This window comes from Arachis ipaensis, chromosome B3 (assembly GCF_059453495.1).
Source record: "Arachis ipaensis isolate K30076 ecotype BB chromosome B3, ASM5945349v1, whole genome shotgun sequence".
In the NCBI taxonomy this organism is placed as follows: Eukaryota; Viridiplantae; Streptophyta; class Magnoliopsida; order Fabales; family Fabaceae; genus Arachis; species Arachis ipaensis.
Window position 1 is genome coordinate 101170569 of NC_142438.1, and position 23788 is coordinate 101194356.

Consider the following 23788-nt stretch of genomic DNA (forward strand, 5'->3'; position numbering starts at 1 on the left):
ACTGCATTCATCTTCTACTTCTTCTGCAATTGTTTCTATTTCTTTTGCAATTATTCTCTTGTTGGATCAAGGAAGGACTTGAGATCTAGACTTGTTTTCTAGTCTCCTCCACCCCTGAGATCCTCAACTTCCCTTTAACTATTGCAATTAAGCTACATTTTGCTTTCTGTTTGGTTTCTCAAGTAATTCTTCTTTTTTTGTTTAGATCTGCTGCATCTAAATTCATCTTCTACTTATCTGTTAATTGTCATTTACTTTTGCTTGTTTAATTTCTGCAATCCCAGTTCCCAAATCATTTTATGATTTAAGCCATTTACATTTCTTGCACTTTAAGTTTCAGTTATTTACGTTTCTTACAATTTAAGTTTCTACAATTTACATTACTTGCACTTTAAGATTCAGCTCTTTTAATTCTTCTGCACTTTAAATTCTTGTCAATTATCCCTCTCCCTTTAAATTTCATGCAATTTAGCTTCTGTTGGATACAAATCACTCAAATCAACTCTTGTTCGCATAACTAAATCAACCACCTAACTAAAATTGTTCAATCCTTCAATCACTGTGGGATCGACCTCACCCATGTGAGTTATTATTACTTGGTACAACCCGGTACACTTGTCGGTGAGTTTTGTGTTGGATCGTTTTCTATACATTAATGCTCCATTCTGGAAGCATGTCAGTAGGACACCTTTTGATCAATTGCTTATATCTTTCCCAAGCTTCATAGAGGGACTCACCTTCCTTCTATCTGAAGGTTTAGATTTCCACTCTAAGCTTGCTCATCTTTTGAGGTGGAAAGAATTTGGCCAGGAAAGCACTGACTAGCTTTTCCCAAGAGTTCAGGCTTTCCTTAGGTTGTGAATCCAACCATGTTCTAGCTCTGTCTCTTACAGCAAAAGGAAAAAGTATAAGCCTGTAGACCTCGGGAGCAACTCCATTGATCTTGACAGTGTCACAGATTTGCAAGAATTCAGCTAAGAACTGATGAGGATCTTCCAATGGAAGTCCATGAAACTTGCAATTCTGTTGCATTAGAGAAACTAATTGAGGCTTAAGCTCAAAGTTGTTTGCTCCAATTGCAGGAATTGAGATGCTTCTTCCATAGAAGTTAGAAGAGGGTGCAATAAAGTCACCAAGCATCTTCCTTGCATCTCCACCATTGTTATTGGGTTCGGCCATGTCTCCTTCTTTTTCGAGAATTTCTGTCAGGTCCTCTTCAGAGGGTTGTGCTTTAGCTTCTCTTAGTTTCCTCTTAAGAGTCCTTTCAGGTTCAGGATCAGCTTCAATAAGAATGTCTTTATCCCTGTTCCTGCTCATATGAAAAAGAAGAGAACAGAAAAGAAGAGGAATCCTCTATGTCACAGTATAGAGATTCCTTTATGTGAGTAGAAGAAGAGAGGGTTTGAATTTTGAGTGGAAAAGGAGTGTTAGTAGATAAATAAATAAATAGAAAGAGATGTGAGAGAGAGAATTTTGAATTTAAAAAGAATAAAAGGAAAATATTTTTGTTTTTATTTTAATTATTAGTTAGAATTCAAAAATTAAGAAGAGAAATAAAATTAAATTAAAATTTAAAACAATTAGTTAATTAAAATAAATTTTGAAAAAGTGGGAAGGAGTTTTCGAAAATTAGAGAGAGAAAATTAGTTAGGTGGTTTTGAAAAAGATAAGAAATAGTAAAACAAACAAAAAGTCAAGTAGTTAATTGAAAAAGATTTGAAAATCAATTTTGAAAAGATAAGAGGTTAGAAAAGATTTTGAAATTGATTTTGAAAAAGATATGATTGAAAATTATTTTGAAAAAGAAATTTAAAAAGATTTGATTTTTTGAAATTAAAGTTAATTACTTGACTAACAAGAAACAAAAAGATATGATTCTAAAATTTAAAGATTGAACCTTTCTTACTAGGAAAGTAACAAACTTAGAATTTTTGAATCAATCACATTAATTGTTAACATTAATTTTGAAAATATGAAATAAAAATAAGAAAAAGATTTTGAAAATCAATTTTTAAAAGTTTTCGAAAATATCTATAGAAAATGAAAAAGATTTAATTTTTGAAAAAGTTTTGAAAAGATAGGATTTTTTAAATTGAAAATTTGACTTGACTCATAAGAAACAACTAGATTTTTAAAACTTTTGACTAAATCAAACCAAATTGTCGAAAATTATGAGCAAAATAAGGAAAAGATATTTTTTTATTTTTTATTTTTAATGAGGAGAGAGAAAAACATAAAAATGATGAAAAACATGAAAATTCAAGATCAAAACACATGATGCATGCAAGAACACTTTGAATGTCAAGATGAACACCAAGAACTTATTTTTGAAAATTTTTAAGAAAAGAAAAACATGCAAGACACCAAACTTAGAAATTTTCAAACTTTAGACACTAACAAATTGAAAATGCATATGAAAAACAAGAAAAGACACAAAACATGAAAATACAAAGATCAAACAAAGAAAATCATCAAGAACAACTTGAAGATTATGAAGAACACATGCATGAGTTTCAAAAATTTTAAGAAAAGCTAAAAAGATGCAATGGACACCAAACTTACAATTTCACACTAGACTCAAACAAGAGACACAAAATTATTTTTGGTTTTTATGATTTTATTAATTAATTTTTTTTTTGTATTTTTTTTGAAAATTAATTTTGAAAAAGAAAATAAGGAAATTCAAATTTTTTAATAAGAATTCCAGGAATCATGCGATGTTATTCTAAAACTCCGGTCCAGGAATTAGACATGGCTTACTAGCCAGCCAAGCTTTTAGTGAAAGCTTCGGTCCAAAACACTAGACATGGCCAATGGCCAGCCAAGCTTCAGCATACAAATCAGACATACAACAGCAGATTAGATGGGAGTCCAAGGGCTCTTGCCATGATAAGTGGAAGCCTCAGTCCAAAAAATTAGACATGGCTTAACAGCCAGCCAGGCTTCAACAGATCATGATGAAACTCTAGAATTCATTCTTAAAAATTCTGAAGTCATAGAATAATTTATTTTTTGAAAATTTTTCAAAAATAAAAATAATAAAAACAAAAAGCTTAAAATTAAAATAAAATTACCTAATCTGAGTAACAAGATGAACCGTCAGTTGTCCAAACTCGAATAATTCCCGGCAACGGCGCCAAAAACTTGGTGCACGAAATTGTGATTCACTCAACTGCGCCAACAACTTGGTACGCACGATCATAATCTCAATTCTTTTTCACAACTGCGCACAACTAACCAGCAAGTGCACTGGGTCGTCCAGGTAATAAACCTTACGTGAGTAAGGGTCGATCACATAGAGATTGTCGGCTTGAAGCAAGCTATGGTCATCTTGTAAATCTCAATCAGGCAGATTCAAATGGTTATGAGGTTTTGATAATTAAAATATAAATAAAATATAAAATAAGATAGAAATACTTACGTAATTCATTGGTGGGATTTCAAATAAGCGTATGGAGATGCGTGTGCTTCTGAATCTCTACTTTCCTACTGTCTTCATTCAACCGTTCATACTTCTTTCCATGGTAAGCTGTATGTTGGGGGATCACCGTTGTCAATGGCTACCGTTCGTCCTCTCAGTGAAAATGGTCCAAATACGTTGTCACCGCACAGCTAATCATCTGTCGGTTCTCACTCATGTTGGAATAGGATCCATTGATCCTTTTGCGCCTGTCACTACGACCAACACTCGCGAGTTTGAAGCTCGTCACCGTCATCCCATCCCAGATCCTACTCGGAATACCACAGACAAGGTTTAGACTTTTCGGATCTCAAGAATGCTGCCAATTGATGCTAGCTTATACCACGAAGACTCCGATCTTTCGGAATGGAGGCTAAGAGATATACATTCAAGCTTGTTTTCATGTAGAATAGAAGTGTTTGTCAGGCACGCGTTCATAAGCGAGAATGGTGATGAGTGTCACATAATCATCACATTCATCATGTTCTTGGGTGCGAATGAATATCTTAGAATAAGAAGAAGCTTGATTTGAATATAAAAACAATAGTACTTTGCATTAATTCATGAGGAACAGCAGAGCTCCACACCTTAATCTATGGGGTGTAGAAACTCCACCGTTGAAAATACATAAGTGATAATGGTCTAGGCATGGCCGAAAGGCCAGCCTCCAAACGTGTAAAAAAGCATAAAGGTCTAAGGACTAAACGTCCAAAGATGTAAAATAAATCACTAAAAGTAGTTTTTATACTAAACTAGTAACCTAGGGTTTACAGAAATGAGTAAATGATGTAGAAATCTACTTCCGGGACCACTTGGTGTGTTCTTGGGCTGAGCATTGAAGCTTTCACATGTAGAAGCTTTTCTAGGAGTTAAACGCCAGCTTTGGTACCAGTTTGGGCATTTAACTCCAGCTTGTAACTCAGTTCTGGTGTTTAACGCCAGAATAGGGCAGGAAGTTGGCGTTTAAACGTCAGTTTGCGTCGTCAAACCTCGGGCAAAGTATGGATTATTATATATTGCTGAAAAGCCCATGATATCTACTTTCTATCTCAATTGAGAGTGTGCCAATTGGACTTCTGTAGCTCCAGAAAATCCACTTCAAGTGTAGAGAGGTCAGAATCCAACAGCATCTACAGTCCTTTTTCAGCCTCTGAATCAGATTTTTGCTCAGGTCCCTCAATTTCAGCCAGAAAATACTTGAAATCACAGAAAAATACACAAACTTATAGTAAAGTCCAGATATGTGATTTTTATTTAAAAACTAATAAAAATATACTAAAAAGTAGCTAAATCATACTAAAAACTACCTAAAAATAATGCCAAAAGCGTATAAATTATCCGCTCATCAGCGCATGTGATTTTTTAATAGAAAACGTGCCCAGCAACTTCTGAGAGCTGTGGGACCCAATTTGCAACCAACTTTGGTGCTAAAATGTATTTAAAGGACCAATGATTAAAGGAAATCAACACTTAGCATCATTTACACTCATTAGGATTAGATTAGAGTTAGTTTTAGAGAGAGAAGCTTTCACTTCTCTCTAGGACTAGGATTAGGTTTTAGATCTCGATTAAAAACTCTTAGATCTAGTTTAATTTCATGCTTTGATTTAATTTTCTCTTTGTAATTCTTCTTCTTCTACCTTTCCTCTCTCTAGATTAGCATTTAGTTCTTGTAATTCTCTACTTTTATGTTGATGCACTTTTGTTCTTCCATTTTCCTTTTATGCAATTTATGATTCATGTTCCTTTATTATTGATTTGATTTTTTGTTTTTTAATTCCTTGTAATTGAGTAGTGTAGATTTACTTTCCTTGCAATTTTATTATGCTTTCCTTTTATGCCTTCCAAGTGTTTGATGAAATGCTTGGTTGGATTTTAGAGTAGAATTTTATGCTCTTGGATTGGGAAGGTAACTTAGGAACCCTTGAGTTACTAATGTCCAAGTGATTGACGATTGGGAGGCATTAACTCTAGATCTCACTAATTGAATTGGTGGAGAACTAGGACTTATGGACTTGGATTGACATAGCTCATTTGACTTTCCTTTATTAGTTAGAGGATGACTTAATGGGGTTGATCCTTGCCAATTCTCATGTTGTGGTTAGTGATTAGGATAGATATCCTTGACCACCAAACCTTGCCAAGACCTTTGTAGCTATTATTTTATTTCATTGTCATTTACATTTCATGTCTCTTATCCCAAAAACCCCCAAAACATACCTCATAACCAATAACAAGACACTTTATTGCAATTCCTAGGGAGAATGACCCGAGGTTTAAATACTTCGGTTTATAGATTTTAGGGGTTTGTACTAGTGACAAACAAATTTTTGTATGAAAGGATTATTGTTGGTTTAGAAACTATACTTCGACGAGATTTCATTTGAGAATTCTAAACCGTCAAAAGTCCGTTCATCAAAAAATGGCGTCGTGCCAGGGAGTTGCAATGGTGTTGTGTTATTGGTTATTGTGTATATGTGAATAGTGTGAATATGTTTACTTTTGTTAGCTCTTACTAGTTTTAGGATTTGGTTTTCTTTGTCTCTTATTTGATTTTATTTTCATTTTTTCATCTTGCTATCATGAATTCTCACTTTGGCTATGAGTTTGGTTCTCACTATGTTGTAGGAAATGAGGGCTATAATGAGGATGTATATCAATGATGGGATATTCAAAGGTGGGAGGAGTCATATGCCTATGATCAATCTTCATGGCAACAACCTCCACCAATGCACTATGAACAAGAGCCATTCTATGATGCATACCAATCCAATGGTTATGGTGAGTCCCCTTGTGACTTCCAAGAACCACCACCATACACCTATGAGCCATATCCTCAACATAGCCATCTACCACACTCACAAGCCTCTTTTTACCAACCACCTTCATATGACCCTCATCCATATCCACCATTACAACAACCATATGAGCCATATGAACCACATATAGAGCCACCACCATTCCAACATCAAGATTTTCAAGAGCCACCTCTTCCATACTATTACCAAGATGAACCACCTCCAATGCATGACAATTTTCAACCACAAGATGAACACTACTTTCCACCGCAACCTCCCATGGAAGAATACTCATGTCCTTCAATCCAAGAGACATATGATCCTACTCATGATATCCAAAAGGAACAAGAGTCAAGGGATCGTCTCAAGGAAACATTGGATCAACTTCAAGCAACCATGGAGTGTGTTGTTCAACAAGTGGAAAGAATAGAAAATATTGAACCACCACAACTCTACCAAGAGGAACCACCTTCATACTATGAATCTTTCCCCCAAATTGATGAAACCTTCCATCCACCGCAACCTCCAATGGATGAAATCCTTGATATTCTTGTCCAAGGACAAGAGGAGATGAAAAGGGATGTGCGACAATTCACGGTCGCCTTGGACGAGGTGGTAAACCGGTTAGCATCCCAATGCTTGAACACTCAAGGAACTCCCATAGCTATATGTGGAGAAACAAATGAAGAGCATAACATGAAGGAGAGATTGGTGGAGAATGAGGGAAGTTGCTTTGTATTAGAACAATTGGAGGAAGCCATAATTGTTGAAGAAAAGGAAGAAGTGGTTGAAGACTTAGGAGATTCGGAGCCTCCATGGGAACATAGAATTGAAGAAAATCCCTCCAAGAAGGTTGAATTTGATGTCAAAGAGGAATGTGCACAACCTCCAAGGCATATTCCATATGAAGAATTGAATGGGATAGAGCAAGAATTGAGTTCCCTTGGTAAAAAAGATCAAGCATCAAGTCTTAGTGGTGAAGAATACTTTGAGCATGAAGAACCTTCTCCCATGGGATGTGGAAGCATCATTGAGGTAAATTTCTCTCACCCTCCCATTTATGATTTAAGTAAGGGAAAAGGCTTAGATAAAATTATTAAATAAAGAATTGAGATCAAGAGATCTTGTGAGGAGGTGGAGATCCTTAGAAAAAGGAGGATGGGAATTGAATACGCTTTGTCAAGATCCTTGGATGCTTCTTTACCTAAGTTACCATCTACTCCTTCATTTGAATGAGTGAAATTCATTTCTATTAGCTTTATTATCCCACTTGAATATGGTTTGCTTGAAACGAATGGCCAACTTAGGGAACTTTGTGGGATGAAGCGTAAGCAAAAAAGGTTTTGTGGTTGGCGTTGCAAATCAAGGCTCATTATGGTTGATGCATCAAACATGAGATATAAAGGTTGGAATAGTGCTCAACTAGATGGGTCTAGGAGGATTGTTGGTCACTTTATTGAGAATTCATCTTATTTGCCACCCGGACAGATTAATAATGATCAACTTCAAGACAGGTGTGAAAATAAAGTGTGGGATCCCGGATTACAAGAAGAGGATCAACTTTGGGAGCCCCAAGCTTGTGAAGAACTCCATCAACACTTGACTCAATCCATAAGAAATCTTGGGGCACAATGGAGAACCAAGCATTGATGGGAGTTCCAAGATAGCTTCAAGCACAAGCCGCCTTGAGAGGAGCTCCCCATAAGTCCAATTTAAGGACAATAAACAAAAGTGCTAGGTGGAAGACACCCTACCATGGTAACTTCTTTTCATTTTCTCTTTTTGTACATATTGGTAATTAGTTTAAATTCATGTACTTGGTTGATTTGTTGAGTATAATTGATAGTTTAGTATGTTAAATAAGGTTTTATGTTGTTTTAGTAGTTGTTTGGAGGTTTGGAATGCTTGGATTGGTGCAAAAACATAGAAAAAATTTTGAAAAACAGAGCACCATCCGCGCGTACGTGCACATCAAGCATTTTTGCCTACCTACGCAGACGCGTCATGTACGCATACGCGTGGATTTAGAAATTCCACCCCCAAGCCAAAAACCCGAGAGTTGTGCGAACGTTGCGCGTGCATTGTGCCTTTGGCACAAAACAACTCGCGCGTACGCACACATGACGCGTACACGTCACTCTTGAAATAAGCCATCAGCGCGCACGCGCCATGTACGCGTATGCTTTGAGTCCATTGCAACACCATCCACGCGCGCGCCATGTGCGCGTACGCGCGGATGTCCTTCCTTCAACACATCTCTTTTATTCTCCTCTTTCCATTTCTTTCCTTCTCCTCTTCTTCCCTTCTTCTACCCCTCATCCAACACTCCCAAACACCATTGATAACCATTTATTTTAGTTAACTAATTAGTTAGTTAGTTAGTTAATTAGTTAGTTTTAGTTAGTTTTCATTTCATTTTTCTCTTTTCCATTGTAAGTGTTGGGTTGTTATTCTTGTTTACCATTAATTGCTACTGAGTATTAAAAAGGAATGTTATCTTAACATCATTATATTTATAAACTTTGTTGGATTCTATTGTTGAGGTTATATTTTGCTACTTGGTTGATTTTTCATGCTTACCTTTTAAGAATACCAAGTGATGAAAATTGCCTTCGAGCTTGTAACTCTTCTTGAATTGCATGATTTGGCCACCATGTGATTTGAACCCTATTCTTTGATTAGGCAATCTCTTGACATTGGATGGTGTACATTTATCTTAATGCATTGTGCTTCATGATCATATGCATCCATATGCTTTTAACTTGAATGCTCTCATGCTTCTTTAATGCTTGTTTTACCTTACAAGTTTACTTAAAGCATCTCAAGCACACTAGAATAAGTGAAGTGCATGCTTCTTTTGTGACATTGCTTTTTATGCTAATGTGTGTTCTAAAAGGTGCCTAATTTAGAACTCACATCCCTACTTTCATAAATGTCACACCAACTCACTCACTCAATTCTAGTGATTAGTACCTCATCCCAACAATGTATGCTTCTTTGCTTTTGTATTTTCTCATCTTATGGTGTTATTTTCTATTTTTCATGAATGATGCACCACAAGTAATAACAGAAGCGGAAGAAAGAACACGCAGCACCGGTTGACCTACCAGCTGAAGGTAGCAATCCGGAGAGTCGCCGTACCCCCTTGCTCATCTTTGAATGCACCGAGGACGGTGCAAACTTTTAAGTGTGGGGAGGTCGTCCGACTGGTCGGCGATTTTGGGTGATAAATCTCTAATCCCAACACTTCTGCATTTCATTTTAGGTCTTTAGGATTTTTGTTTCATTTTCTTATTTTTGCATATATATACATAATAAGCTTAGTCAAAATAATGAGGTTCTTCAAGATTTCTATCTATAGGGAACCAATTGATTTGAGTGAAAACTTTTCATAGGACTTGCTTGAATTATATATATTGTGGAACATTTTTTTTTGAGCTAAGAACACAAGCTTGTGAGATTTGAGCCTAATGACGTGGTTACATCTTATAACCACTTATTTTCCTTCTTGTGTGCATTATTCTCTTTCTATGATTGTAATCTTTGATTTGTTTGATTCTTTATGTCCATTATTTTGTGTACTCATGCATTTATATGATTGAGGCCATCATTTCATTTAGCTCACTTACCCAAATAGCCTTACCTTTTATCTTCCATTGTTAGCAACTTTGAGCCTATGCTTAACCCGCTTGTTCATAATTTTAGCACATTACAAGCCTTAAAGTGAAAAACAATAAAGGTCCTTAATTTGGATCTTTGATTGGCTTAGACTAGTGTGTATGTGTGTATTCAAGTGTGAGAAACTTGGGACATTGGTTGAATAAAGAGGGTAGTTTTATATTTTTGTTGTAAATATTGGGAATTGGGTACATGCTCATGTGTAAGGAATGTATAGACCTTATGCATTGATGTTCTTGTATATAGTTTGAAAGAAAAAAAAGAGAAAAACAAAAAGAAAGAAAAGAAAAAGAAGAAAAAAATAGAAAAAGAAAGAAATAGAAAAAGAAAGAAAAAGAGAAAGAAAGAAATAAAAAAAAGGACAAAAATGCCCCAAAGTAAAGTCAATAAAAATCAATGTATATGTGTTGTGATCAAGAAAAGGAAATGCATGAGTATGTTGAAAAAAAGTGAGAAAATGGGTAGTTAGGTTAGTTTTGAAGTTGTATAGGATGTCATAGGTTAGGTGGGAAGTCTAAGCTTATCAAAGATTCAAATTTCAAGCTCACTTGACCAAATATGCATCCTACCTTGACCCTAGCCCCATTACAACCTAAAGAAAAGACATCATGATACTTGTATGCATGCATGAAATATATGTTGATTGTTAGATGAAAAACAAATCTTGGAAAGAATGATTAGGGGAGAATTAAGAGAATCAACCCTAAACACTTGAGCGAATAGAGTGCAAACACATCCGATGAGGGTTTGATGCTTAATTACATGTTTTCACCTATGATCATCTTTTTTCATGCAAGTTTGTAAAAATATTTAATAACTCAATTCAATTGTGGATTAGACTTGCTAGTCCTTAGCCCTTGTGCATATATGCTTCTTGGGAATTGATTTATTTTGACTAAGCAATTACATTCATTTAGATAGTTGCATATAGGTATATTGCATTTAGTTGGATTTCATTGAATAAATGTTGATCCCTTTACTTTCTCTTGGTTTAAGCATGAGGACATGCTTGGTTTAAGTGTGGGGAGGTTGATAAACCCCATATTTAGGGGTTATCTTGTATTGATTTTAGGGGATTTTATCACCTTTTACCCACATTTATTCAATGAAATAGCATGGTTTCATGATTGTCTCCCAATTTGTGCTTAAGTGTGAAAACATGCTTTCTAGGTCTTTAATTAGCTAAATCTAATTCACCTTTGATTCTACTAGATGCCTTGATTTGTTTGTTAAGTGATTTCAGGTTGAAAAAGGCTAGGAATGAATCAAAGGAGTGAAGAGAAAAGCATGCAAAGTGGAGAACACATGAAAAAGCCAAAGATTTAGATATCTTCATCCACGCACACACACACTGTACGCGCACGCGTGGATCACGAAAATGCAAGGGACGCGCACGCGCACTGTACGCGTACACGCCGGTGGGCGCACGTGATTTTTTAATAGAAAACGTGCCCAGCGATTTCTGAGAGCTGTGGGGCCCAATTTGCAACCAACTTTGGCACCAAAATGCATTTAAAGGACCAAGGATTGAAGGAAATCAACACTTAGCATCATTTAAACTCATTAGGATTAGATTAGAGTTAGTTTTAGAGAGAGAAGCTCTCACTTCTCTCTAGGATTAGGATTAGGTTTTAGATCTAGATTAGAAACTCTTAGATCTAGTTTAATTTCATGCTTTGATTTACTTTTCTCTTTGTAATTCTTCTTCTTCTACCTTTCCTCTCTCTAGTTTAGCATTTAGTTCTTGTAATTCTCTACTTTTATGTTGATGCACTTTTGTTCTTCCATTTTCCTTTTATGCAATTTATGATTCATGTTCCTTTATTGTTGATTTGATTTTTTGTTGTTTAATTTCTTGCAATTGAGTAGTGTAGATTTACTTTCCTTGCAATTTTATGCTTTTCTTTTATGCCTTCCAAGTGTTTGATGAAATGCTTGGTTGAATTTTATAGTAGAATTTTATGCTCTTGGCTTGGGAAGGTAACTTAGAAACCCTTGAGTTACTAATGTCCAAGTGATTGACGATTGGGAGGCATTAACTCTAGATCTCACTAATTGAATTGGTGGAGAACTAGGACTTATGGACTTGGATTGACATAGCTCATTTGACTTTCCTTTATTAGTTAGAGGATGACTTAATGGGGTTGATCCTTGCCAATTCTCATGTTGTGGTTAGTGATTAGGATAGAGATCCTTGACCACCAAACCTTGCCAAGACCTTTGTAGCTATTAGTTTATTTCATTGTCATTTACATTTCATGTCTCTTATCCCAAAAACCCCAAAACATAGCTCATAACCAATAACAAGACACTTTATTGCAATTCCTAGGGAGAATGACCCGAGGTTTAAATCTTCGGTTTATAGATTTTAGGGGTTTGTACTAGTAACAAACAAATTTTTGTATGAAAGGATTATTGTTGGTTAATAGATTATACTTCGACGAGATTTCATTTGAGAATTCTAAACCGTCAAAAGTCCGTTCATCAGTGTGCTCTCACTGGCATTCAACGCCAGCTCTGTTAGCTTATTGGGCGTTGAACGCCCTTGCTGTCCACCCTGACTGGCGTTCAACACCAGTCCCTCTAGCATTCTGGGCGTTGGACGCCTAGCAGGGGTGTCCTTGCTGGCGTTTAATACCAGCTTCCCTGGGTGTATGGGCGTTGAACGCCCAGTAAGGGCTTCCTCACTGCCGTTCAGCGCCAGGCTTCCTGCCATCATAGGCATTGAACGCCCAGTGAAGGCTTCCTCACTGGCGTTCAATGCCTTCCAAATCTCTTTAGACTCGGCTTCTGCCTCAGTGGAAGGTATCAGATTTAAACTTAAACCAAGATCATACAGGGCTTTGTCAAAAATGATCTTTCCAATAATCCATAGGATCTGAAAGCTCCAAAGATCTGGCATCTTCTTTGGCAGCTCAAACTGAATTAGGATACTATACTTCTTAGTAAGTATCTCTATTTCATCTTCCCTTAGGTCCTTCTTTTCAAATACCTCTATAAAAGAGATATTAACTTGCAGTTCCTTAAAGGATGCTGGGGAATGAGCTAACTGCTCATTTGCTAGTTCTTTCTGCATGCCAAGGAAATGTGGCTCTTGAGGTTCTTTCATCTCTACAAGAGGGAGCGTTGTGATCATTACAGACTCCTCTTGTACGTCCAGAGAGGAATCAACTTGAGGTTCCTTCTCTTCTGTAAGGGCGTGCTCAATGGAAGTCTCAGGATCCTCTTAGTCCTTGCTTGCCTTAAGTCCCTCAGTGGCATGCTCCTGAGGTTTGGCCTCCTTGGCGAAGACTACTATCTCACCTTCTTTTAAAGTTTCCATGTCTAGAACTTCTATCCTAGCTGGGGTCTCCTCACAGGAGTATAAGTGCTGGTTATTCGCAGCTATCTCAATGAGCTCATCTGCCTCTTCATATGTCTCTATTAGGTCCAGAGAACCACCTGCAAAGTGATCTATTGTCTCCCTGGCCATCTCAAAGATAGCTTTATAGAAGATGATCGTCTTGCCCCATCCAGACAACACATGGGGGCAATTCCTGAACATCAATTTGTACCTCTCCCAAGCATCACGGAGAGACTCACTCTCCTTCTGTCTGAAGGTCTAGACATCTATCACAAGCTTTGCTAGTCTCTGTGAGGGAGAGAACTTGTTCAGGAAATTGTTAATAACCTGATCCCAGGTGTTCATACTTCCCCTGTGTGCAATATCCCACCAATCCTTTGCTCGATCTTTTAGAGCAAATGGGAATAGTTTTATCTTGTGGAGTTCAGGGTCCACTCCATTGGTGTCTGTAGTGTCACAGAACTGCAGGAAGTCAGTAATAAATTTACTGGGGTCTTCCTGTGGATGTCCGTGAAATTGGAACTTCTGCAACACTAATGTAATATGTTGTGGGGTGATCTCAAAGCTTCTTTCTCTGATAGGAGGTACATTGATATTTTCTCCATAGAAATCAGGGTTGAAGCCACCAAGCACCTTTCTTGCCTCTCTTCTAGGTTCGGCCATGTCTCCCTTTTCTTGTTCAAAGTTTTCTGAAAGGTCTCTTCCGGAGTGTTGTGCTTTAGCTTATTATAAACGCCTCCTCAGAGTCTTCTCAGGTTCAAGATCAAGAGTCAAGAGGAGTCCTTTATCCCTGCTCCTGGTCATAAACAAGAAGAAAAGAAAAAAAAAGAAAAGAAAGAGACTGCCAATAGGCAAGAAGCTTATCCTTAAAGTCAGAAGTAGGGAAAGAAGAAGAAGATAAAAATTAATATAAAAATAAATAAAATAAGTAAAGAAAAAATACCTTGGATAAGGGTAAAGAAAGGAAATCACAAGAAAGTTTTCTGTGCCAATTGGCAAGAAGCTCCAAGTGAGATGTGAAGAAGAAAGGAAAGAAGATAAAGAAGTTGAGGTAGACCAAGAGTCGAAGGAAGTAGAATTGAATGAATAGAGATGAGAAGAGAAGATGTATAAATAGAAAAAGTAAATAACAATTAAAATATTTTTTATTTTTATTAATTAATTTAATTAATTAATTTTTGAAAATATGGCTAACAATTTAAAAATATTTTAAAATTGGTTAGTGAATTTTTGAAATAAAAGAGAGAAAAGAGAGAAATTTTCGAAAATTTAAGAGAGAAGAGAGTTAGTTAGGTAGTTTTAAAAAAAAAAGAGAGAGGAAGAGAGATATTTTTGAAAATTAAGGAAGAGAAGAGTTAGTTAGGAGGTTTTGAAAAATAAGAGAGAGAAGATAGAAGTAGTTTTCGAAAATTTGAGAAGAGAGAGTTAGTTAGGTGGTTTTGAAAAAGACGAGAGAAAAGATAAGATATTAATTAAGAAAAGATAAAAAAATAAAAATAAAAATAAAAGATAAGATAAGAAAAGATTTTAATTAAGATAAAATAGAAGATAAAATAAGAAAAAGATTTGAAATTGAAATTTAAAATTAGAAAAAGATAAGATAAGATTTTAAAAAGTTTTGAAAAAGATATGATTTAAAAATTAGAAGTTAGAAAAGATAAGATAAGAAAAAAGAAAAAAAATAAGATTAGTAAATTGATTTTGAAAAAGATAAGATGAGATTTTTGAATTTTGTAAAGATATGATATGATTTTGAAAAAGATAAGATTTTTTTTGAAAAAGATATGATTTTTACTTTTGAAAATTTTGATTTTCGAAAACTTGACAACTAAGAGAAGATAAGATAAAATTTTAAAATCAAAATCTGAATTTTTTTTAATATTTTCGAAAAATTAGTTAAAATTAAGTTAGAAAAATATATTTTTTTATTTTTTGAATTTATTGATGAAAGAGAAAAATACAAAAAAGACACAAGACTTAAAATTTTTAGATATAGCACTCCTTTATTTTCGAAATTTTGGAGGGAAACACTAAGGGACAGCAAACTTAAAAATTTTAAGATCAAAACACACACAAGACTTAAGAACACCTTGAAGATGAACAAGAACACGAAGAACAAAATTTAAAGACTCAAAGAACACAAGAACACAAAAAGAACACCAAACCTAAAATTTTTAGAAAACCATAGCAAAGTTTTCGAAAAACACAAGAAAAATAATAAGAAAACACCAAACTTAAAAATTGAAACAAGATTTAAACAAAGAAAATATTTTTGAAAAATTTTTAGAAGGAAAGACTCATAAAAATTGAAAAACACAACAAGAACAAAAACAAAATACTCAAAACAAGAACAAAGATCAAACAAAGAAAATAAAAATATTTTTGAAAATTTTTTTGAATTTTTTGAAAATTGAAGAAGAAGAAAACAAAAATTAAAGACTCAATTAAAATAATGTAAAATAAACTTACCTGATCTTAGGAGCAAAACAATCCGGCAGTTTGTCCAAACTTAATAATCCCCGACAACGGCGCCAAAAACTTGGTGCACGAATCCCCACACCTTCGTATAGCTATACCAGCAAGTGCACTGGGTCGTCCAAGTAATACCTGAGCGAGGCAGGGTGATCCCACGAGGATTGTGGTTTGAAGCAAGCTATGGTTATCTTGAAGGTCTTAGTCAGGCAGATCAGAAGGTTGTTGGATTGATAGAGTGAAAAAGGTCTAATATATAAACAAAGATTTAAACTAAGTTGGCATGTAAGGAATAAAGCAAAAGGGGTAGAAAATACTAATAGAAATATGGTTAAGGATTGGAGTTGCTTTATCTTTCTGAAATAACTCCAGTATTACTGCTCTCTTTACTTGTGAGTGATTTCTTCAATGGCAGGCTGTATGTGATTGACACTGGTTTGAGCAGCTGCCAATACTCCTCCAGATCTGAACCCCAGGTTCAGTGCGGATCCATCTCTACTTGAGGGTGAAGCACGTACACTCCATTCTCCTTTATGATCCTACTAAAAATGCCACAGATAAGGTCGGATCTTCCGGATCAGAGAATGCTATATCTTTGGGTTCTAGCCTTTACCACAGAGACTCTAATCTCCCCGGAAATCGGCTGAACTGATGTCTCGAGAAGTCCCCAACGAAGTCGTGGATTAGCCGTCTGAGAGACGTATATTTAAGCTGTTGGTTCATCATTGTCCGATGAAAGATGCACTCTGAACCCATGTAGAATGTGATAACCTTATGCCAGTTCAACACATTCATATTGATGAAGAATGAATATACATCTTTGAATTAATCAAACACGGATCGAAGAGAAACAGTAATACTTTTATTAATTCATAGGACTCAACAGGGCTCCTCTCCTCAACCTAGGAGGTTTAGAAACTCATACTGAAGAGAAAATACAATGGAAAAACGTGAATAGAGCTGAATGATGTAAAAAGTGTATGAATAACATGAATCTAATCCCTTAAATACTAAACAAATGACTAGTAAGGGTAAAACAGACTATTTAGTGCTAAAATCCACTTCTGGAGCCCACTTGGTGAGTGTTTGGGCTGAGATTTGATGAGATTCACGTGCTTTGAGGCTCCTTGGGTGTGGAACGCCAGCTGAGGGGTCCTTTCTTGGCCTTTGGATGTTGGGCTCTGCTCTTTGGGCGCTGGATGCCTGGAAGGGGGCAGGAAGCTGGCGTTGGATGCCAGTTTTGGGCCTTCTAATCCAATCCAAAGTATGGACTATTACATATTTCTGGAAAGCTCTTGAAATCAGCTTTCCAAAGCCATTAACAGTGCTCTATTTGGACTTTCGTAGCTCCAGAAAAGCTCTTCTGAATGCAAGCAGGTCAGATCTAGACAACATTTGCAATGCTTTCTCTGTCTCTGAATCAGACTTCTGCTCCAGCTCCTCAATTTCAGCCAGAAAATACTTGAAATTTTCCAAAAATACAAAAAACTCATAGTAGAATCCAAAAATGTGAATTTAAAACTAAAACTTAATAAAAACTAAATAAAACACACTAAAACTATATGAAAGTGATGCCAAAAAGCGTATAAAATATCCACTCATCAATTGTCTAAAGCAATCTGGACAAATATGGTATAATCGTCTTACTGAGTATCTGGCCAAAAACAGATTTAAGAATGATGATATCTGCACATGTATTTTCACAAAGAAATCTGCATCTGGATTCATCATAATTACTGTGTACGTTGATGATTTAAATATCATTGGAACTCCTGAAGAGATTCCAACAATTATAAAAACTCTAAAAGAAGAGTTTGAGATGAAAGATCTTGGAAAGACTAAATTTTATCTCGGCCTGCAGATCGAGCAAACAAAAAATGGGATCTTCATTCATCAAACAACATACACAGAAAAGATCTTGAAGAGATTTTATATTGGATAAGTCACATCTGTTAAGTACCCAATGATCGTAAGATCTTTGGATGTGGAAAAGGATTAATTCCGTCCTAAGAAAAAGAATGAAGATATCTTTGGTCTTGAAGTACCATATCTTAGTGCTATTGGAGCGCTAATGTATCTTGCTAATAATACAAGACCTGATATATCATTTGCAGTAAATTTACTAGCAAGATATAGTTCCTCTCCAACCAGAAGACATTGGAATGGAATAAAACAAATCTTTTGATATCTTCATGGAACGATTGATATGGGATTGTTCTATCCATATGAATCCAAGTCACAATTAGTTGGCTATGCTGATGCTGGATACTTGTCTGATCCATATAAAGGGAGATCTCAAACAGGATACCTGTTCACATATGGTGGAACAGCTATATCATGGAGGTCCACGAAACAGACGATAGCAGCAGCCTCCTCTAATCATGCTGAAATTCTAGCGATATATGAAGCTAGTCGCGAGTGTTTTTAGCTCAGGAGTTTGATCCAATATATTCTATCATCATGTGGATTGATTGACCATTAGATAGCTCCAACTATCCTATTTGAAGATAATACAGCATGCATTGCTCAACTTAAGGGTGGATACATCAAAGGTGATAGAACAAAGCATATTTCTCCCAAATTCTTCTTTACTCATGATCTTCAAAATCAAGGGACAATTGATGTCCAACAGATCTGCTCAATTGACAATCTGGCAGATTTATTTACAAATTCACTCCCAAAATCCTCCTTTGAAAGATTGGTACATCAGATTGGGATGCGCCGATTTCGAGATATAAAATAATTTCGGCAAAAGGGGGAGACTATACTCTTTTTCCCTTGGTTAGGTTTTTTTTCATTGGATTTTTCTTGACAAGGTTTTTAATGAGGCAGTCTCCATCACAAAGGATTTTGTACTATTTTTCCTTCACTAAAGTTTTTTCCCTATTGGGTTTTTCTTTAGTAAGATTTTAGCGAGGCATAATTGAACTGGCGAAAAATTGCCGATTAAGAATTTAATATAGAAATAATGTTGTGAGTACAGCTCTTAACCAACAAAAATTCTGCTTATCAATTTAAAAGGGTTGTCACAGATTTAGAATAAAAATACTGGGAGTAGGAATCCTAGGTCGTCTCCCAACGAGTTGACAAAAGAATGCTATTTTATTAGTCAGAAATTTTCTGAGAAATTTTAAGAGTTAGAGAACGGAAAAATAAATGATTGTAAGTTAAAGCAATGAAAATTAACGAGAGAATTTATATAATCAAAATAAAAGCCTTGACCAGGAGAAGATTAATCGAAAGTTCTATCCTTATTGGATTTTCTCAAGTATGATAGTAAAAGGTTGTTGTTTTTACTTAGTTAACCCTTACCGAATAAAGGAAAGTTAAGTAATTAAGCTAACTCTTATTCATAAGTCATAATCCTCTCCTATGGAAGGATTAGCGTTAGTGACTAGAGAATTAGCCAACAACTTCTAATTAAAACCAACACTTGAGTATTCCAACTCAAGGGTCTCCTTTCAATCAACTCCCAAGTCAAGTTGGGAGTCTACTCCATTGACATGAATACAACGTTCACAGACATATAAAGGGAATAAAAGGAAGACATGATAACCCAAATAAAATAATAACTGAAAATTAATTAAGGGTAAAAATAGTTCTTTGCATTAATAAATCCCAAGATAAAAAAACATACGTATCTGAACAGGGTTAATAGGTAATTAAAAGAGTAAAGGAATAAGAAAACAAACTAGAATAATGAAAACTTCAACGGAGGTAGTGACTCTTCTCAATATCCAAATCAAAAGAATAAAACTCTAAAAACTATCAATGTGTAGAAACCTAGAGGAGGTAGTATATTCTCTCCAAGATTCAAAACTAAAAGCTAAAACTATGCGAATGAGAATGTGTGTTGAGTCTCTACTTGTCCCCTGGCTCTAGTCTATGTTTCTGGGCCGAAAACTGGGTCCAAACTCAGCCCAAAATCGCCTCCAGTATTTTCTGCGATTTCTGTAGGTTGCGCACGTCACGCGTACGCGTCAGTCACGCGTACGCGTCGATGGTCATCTTTGCGTGTCACGCGTACGTGTCAGGTACGCGCACGCGTCGCCGTGCAAACTCCAATTCACGCGCACGCATGAGCCATGCCTGCGTGTCGCTTCTCGCTGGTTATTTCCTTTATTTTTTGTTTTTCATACCCTGGGTCGGGCTATCCGACCCGGGCTGCTTAGCGACAAGTCGACCGACCTCTTCAGGTCAGGACTACCCGACCTCTTCTCAGAGAGCTCGACCAAACTACCAGGAAGGCCCAATAAGGGCCCGAACAGAAGAACACGACCCAAATCCAAAGGCAGCCCAAGCCTACAGAGATAAGGGCAGTTCCCTTGAAGATAAGATGACCTCATTCAAAGATAAGATAAGATAAGATAAGATAACTATCTTATCTCTAGAAAGGTCACTCTACACCATTATAAATACACTGGAGCACCCAGGTATAACTCATACTCTGATTCTACTAAAAACCTACTTAATACCCTTGCTAACTTAAGCATTGGAGTCCCTTGCAGGTACCACCACCCTCTGGCGAAAAAGGATCAGCATCATCATCAAGTCCCACTAGTCGGACACGGCGGCTCTGGCCACCACCCACAAGTCAGACACATCAGCGCCAATCAGCACAGAAGATCTCGTCCGAGATCGACCAACAGTTTCAGGTAACCGTCGAAACATTGGCGCCGTTACCGGGGAACCTAGAAGTCATTCCATCCACATGGCGGACGACCAGGACAATGACCACAACTCTGGTTTGGTAGACAGAATGCCAAACAAAAACGCAGATACTACACCGAAAGATACTCCTCAACCTAACAAAGACAAAGATTCACCAAACGTGGAAGCCATAGAGGCACTTCAAAACTGCCTAAAACAACTCGAAAAAGAGGTGGAGCATCAACGAGAAGCTGAGAGAGACCTACAAAGGGAAGTTAGGCGGCACCGCGAGTTAAAGGACGAGCTCCTAAAACTCAAAGCAGATCTCAAATCCAAAACAAACCGATCTGGTCACGAAGATAGCCCTTGTAAAGACCAAGACCCATTCACCAGAGAGATCATGAGGACCAAAATCCCAAAGGACTTCAAAATTCCTAACATGACTCTATACAATGGCACAGCAGATCCCAATCATCACCTCAGTAATTTCAGAAGTCGAATGTACCTCACCGATGCCTCAGATGCAGTCCGCTGCAAAGCCTTCCCGACTACTTTAACAAAGACAGCGATTAAATGGTTCGACAATCTACCCCCTAGGTCCATCTCAAGCTTCGACGACTTAGCCAAGAAGTTTCTGGCCAGGTTCTCCATCCAAAAAGAGAAAGCTAAGCACGCCCCAAGCCTATTAGGAATCAAACAAGGAGATCGGGAAAGTCTCCGCAGTTACATGGAAAGATTCAACAAAATATGTCTGGACATACAAAGTCTACCAACAGAGGCTGCCATTGTGGGTCTCATCAAAGGCTTGAGAGAGGGACCTTTTAGCCACTCTATATCAAAAAAATATCCCACATCTCTGAACAAAGTGCAAGAACGAGCAGAGAAGTACATCAACATGGAGGAAAACTCTCGACTAGGAGAGACCTCAAAACTCGGATTCTCATACTCCTTCCGAGATAAGGATAAAGAGTCCAAAAAGAAATAAGATAAACATGTGGAAAAGATCAAAAAATACCACAATTACACCCCTCTTCGGGTATCCCTTATGGACGTCTACAGAGAAGTTTGCCATACTGAAAAAATACCCCCAGCTTGACCACTCAAAAGCAAAAAAGGAGAACGAAATCGGGGTGAATATTGTGAATACCATCGAATCTACGGACACTCCACCAACGAATGTTTCGACTTAAAAAATGTCATAGAGAAATTAGTAAGAAAGGGAAAATTAGATCGATACTTAGCCAGTCGAGCTGAGGAACCAAGAAAAAGAAGAAGGGACGAAGATGTCGGACGAACTGAACGACCACCTCGTACCCCGGACAAAAATGTCCACATGATAAACGGAGGATTCGCAGGGGGAGGAATCTCCAAATCATCTCGCAAAAGACATCTTAAAGATGTATATCATGTCGAGGGAAGAGAGGAAGCACCCGATATCCCCACAATCACTTTTACTAAAGAAGACACAGCCAGCATCATCTCGGGACATGACGATCCCATGGTCATCACTATCATATTGGCCAACGCAAATCTCCACCGCACATTGGTAGACCAAGGAAGCTCGGTCGACATCTTGTTCAAAACTGCCTTCGACAAACTCGGCCTGGAAGAAAAAGAACTCAGAGCATATCCGAACAGTCTGTTCGGGCTGGGAGACACTCTAATCCAACCACTTGGGTACATCTTACTACACACGACCTTTGGAAAAGGAAACCGGTCAAGGACACTCAATATAGAGTACATTGTGGTCGACGTGAGTTCAGCTTACAATGCCCTAATAGGTCGGACAACATTAAACCAGCTCAGCGCAGTAGTCTCGACTCCACACCTGTGCATGAAGTTCCCAACCACAGAAGGAATAGCTACAATAAAAGCAGACCAGAAGACAGCGCGCCCCTGTTATTACCAAAGTTTAAACCTCAAAGGTAGAGGAGAAGAATTCCACACCATCGAACTTGGTGGAGTTCGAGGGTGGGAAGAACTCCGTCCACAACCCGAAGGTGAAGTAGAAAAAGTCCATATCAGAGATGTCCCAGACAAAACAACCAATATTGGCACAATCCTAAAAGGAGACATAAAAGAATCACTAATATAGTTTTTAAAAGACAACGTCGACCTCTTTTCATGGAAAGTCGCAGACATGCCGGGCATAGACCCAAAGTTAATGTGCCACAAGCTGGCAGTTTACCCAGGATCTCGGCCAGTACAGCAGAGACGCAGAAAGCTCGGACCAGAACGATCCCAAGCTATGGAAGAACAAGTACAAGCTTTACTGGAGGCCGTATTCGTAAGAGAAGTTAAGTACCCACTATGGCTAGCTAACGTCGTTTTGGTGAAAAAATCAAATGGGAAGTGGCGGATGTGCACCGACTACACTGATCTCAACAAAGCCTGCCCAAAGGATCCCTATCCACTCCCAAGTATCGACACTCTGGTGGATGCCTCCTCCAGATATAAATACCTCTCGTTTATGGACGCTTATTCGGGGTACAATTAAATCCCGATGTACCCACCCGATCAAGAAAAAACTTCATTCTTAACCCCAAAAGCAAACTACTGCTACATCATCATGCCTTTCGGACTCAAAAACGCGGGAGCTACTTATCAGAGATTAATGAATAAGGTCTTTGCAGACCACATCGGGAAAATCATGGAAGTCTATGTGGACGACATGTTAATAAAAAAGCAAAGTGAAGAGACGTTACTGTCCGACCTCACCCAAGTATTCAACATTATAAGAAGGCATGGCATGCGACTCAACCCTGCAAAATGCACCTTCACAATAGAAGCCGGCAAATTCTTGGGTTTTATGCTCACACAAAGGGAAATTGAAGCAAATCCGGATAAATGCAAGGCTATACTCAATATGAAAAGTCCGACCTGTGTCAAAGAGGTACAACAACTCAACGGAAGACTGGCAGCCTTGTCCAGATTCCTAGCCGGATCGGCAATAAGATCCCTACCCTTCTACGCCACTCTAAGGAAGGAAAAGAGATTTGAATGGACAACGGAGTACGAGCAAGCCTTCCAAGATTTCAAAAGATTCCTGGGACAACCAGCTATCCTAACTCAGCCACGGGAAGGAGAACCACTTGTATTGTACCTCGCAGTAGGCAATCGGGCAGTAGCCTCAGCACTAGTCCGAGAAGATGACAATGGGCAACAGCCTGTATACTTCATCAGCAAAGCACTACAAGGATCCAAACTAAACTACCAAAAAATAGAAAAATTCGCCTATGCTCTCATATTAACATCTCAACAACTTCGTCCATACTTCCAAGCCCACATTATCAGGGTTCAGACCAACCAGCCCATAAAAGGCATTCTGTAGAAGACAGATTTAGCAGGAAGAATCTTACAACGGGCAGTCAAGCTATCTGAATTCGA

The 23788-nt window shown here is 37.3% G+C and overlaps 1 non-coding gene across 1 annotated transcript; it reads left to right on the plus strand.

Moving 5' to 3' along the window:
• The first annotated feature begins 669 nt into the window (after window positions 1-669).
• Window positions 670-777, plus strand: LOC148571799 (small nucleolar RNA R71). Its single transcript, XR_015908199.1, has one exon. It is a non-coding gene; the product is annotated as a small nucleolar RNA R71 (small nucleolar RNA).
• Window positions 778-23788: the final 23011 nt, after the last annotated feature.